General features: G+C 66.6%; 1 protein-coding gene across 1 annotated transcript in view; it reads left to right on the top strand.

Annotated features, from left to right (window-relative positions):
- The window catches only part of KIRREL3 (kirre like nephrin family adhesion molecule 3), a 395,674-nt gene that overhangs the window by 383,795 nt on the left and 9,863 nt on the right, over positions 1 to 2,016 (top strand). The window lies entirely within an intron of this gene.

Below are 2,016 nucleotides of genomic sequence, written 5' to 3'. Positions count from 1 at the left end.
TCGCCACCCCCGCTGCAGTCCCCGAGGGTCACCTTCCCAAGCCAGGGCTGCAGCTGAGCCCTCCTGCAGGCCCTGGAACAGTGGTCGTGGGCACCCGGGCGTCTCAGCTTGCCGCCTGGCGGGAGATACCTGTCCACAGGGTGGAGGAGCCCGACCCCAGAGCCAGCCACAGCCATGCAGAAGACTTGGGCCCGTCCTGGCTCTCTTGCCACACTGGCCCTGGCTAGTGCCTCCCCCTTGGACGAGCTGCCGGGAGCCCTCGCAGGCCTCCCGCGGGGCCAGCCAGTCCCAGGGGCCTGCCGCTGCACAGTGCACGGCCCAGCCGGTCTCTCCACCCTAGCATGAGGGTGGCATGTGTTCCCTGTGGCCCTGACCCGGTCTGTCCACACTCACCAGAGCTCCCTGGAAAGAGGCAGCCCTCTCGGGCAGGCTGGGGCCCAGCTGCACCCACTGGGGCCTGTTCCCCGGCTGTTCACAGGTCAGGGAACATGGACTCCGGGATGCCAGAGGCAGAAGGCCCCTTAGGCTTGCTGTCCAGCCCTCCGGGCTCTGGATGGGCCCTTAGGTGCCTCCCCTGCACCCCGCCATGCTTTGGCTCTGAGTTCAGCTGAGAAGGCCCAGAGCTTTCCAAGGAAACTCACCAGGAACCCGAGGAGAAACTGAGCCAAACCCAATTAGTCAGATTTGAAAGTAGGGAGGAATAAGCCCCTGCGGCAGCTCCCTGTCGCTAACCGTGTGGAAACCCCCAACGATCACCTGTTTGTCAAAGCAAGCGCCACTGAGGCCCGGCCCTTCCTACTGCAGAGCTCCCGCTCAGTCCTCCAGCGCCTGCAGCCCACCCCACCTGCCCCTGCTGTCGCCCTGTAGGGAGCAAGCAGCCAGCAGGCACCAGCTCCCCCAGCAGGTGTCGCCACCACCACCACCTCCTGCAGCGGCTCCGGGCGGCTCGAGGCCATTCTTCCCTCTCTGGGAAAACTACGACCGCCCAGCTCCTAACCACGGCAGGGGGCACACAGTGCTCTCACTGTCCTGTGTGCGGCGGGGTGAGGGGGCTCTGGTTTTAAAAGGAAGCTTCTTCTCCTTTGGGGTCACCAGGGCTGCAGCCCGCCCCCTGCAGCAGGTGCCAGTGCTCGAGTGGGCGGGCACCAGGCTGGTCCCAAGGCCTCACCCAGACCCCTGGACCTTTGCCGGCCCTGAGCAGGTCGCAGACAGGCAGCAAGCGGTCAGACGCGATGGTGGGGCTGCCAGGCGGCCGCCCGGGCAGAAGGAAGCGAGGCTGGGAGGAGCCGGAGGGTGGGGGCCTGCAAGGATTCGCCCCAGTCTTCCACAGCCAGGGCCCCGAACAAGGCACTGGAGTCTCAGGACCTCCAAGGAACATGGGGCTGGGGACTCGTGGCAGCATCTTCTTGTCCCAACGATGAGTCTTAGGCCCCCGGGAAGCCTCCAAAGGGCCAGGGCTGCTGGAGGGCACCCCCAGCCTGCCCTCCCACCCCTGCTCTGCTGAGGCACGGCTGACACAGCAGGGAGCAGGCGGGCTGGCCCTGGCACTGGGAGGGGACCAGCTCTCCAGGGCTGACCTCAGAGAGGAAGCAGGGATGGGGAAAAGGCCTCTGTTCCTGGGGACTCGGCCAGGGGAGCCATGGCCCTGAAGCCTGGCAGGCCGTGGGGAAGCCGCTTCAGGCCTGAGGACGCCCGCTGAGCGGTCGCCATGTGCATCCTCATGCTCCTAGGCGGGGGACCCAAGGGGGCAGTGCCAGGGTGGTTTTCGGAGAGCAGTAGGGACCATGGGCACTGCTCTGCTCGACGGCACGTCCCCTGTGCTGCCAGAGAGCTCAACAGTGGCCGCCTCGCCGCTCACCTCAGCACCCTTGCCTCTGTCTGCCTGCCTCGCTGTCCTCCCTGCCCTCCCGCCTGCTCTTCCACCGTGTCTTCCCGTCTTCGCAGTCCCAACTAGAGCTGACCTGGTGGACTCCGCCAGTGCCTGCCAGGCCCCACCAAGGCGTTTCCCAGAAGGGG

The sequence above is a fragment of the Tupaia chinensis genome, unplaced genomic scaffold (genome assembly GCF_000334495.1).
Source record: "Tupaia chinensis unplaced genomic scaffold, TupChi_1.0 Scaffold000037_4, whole genome shotgun sequence".
NCBI lineage: Eukaryota > Metazoa > Chordata > Mammalia > Scandentia > Tupaiidae > Tupaia > Tupaia belangeri.
This window is presented reverse-complemented; position numbering and strand designations above follow the sequence as displayed.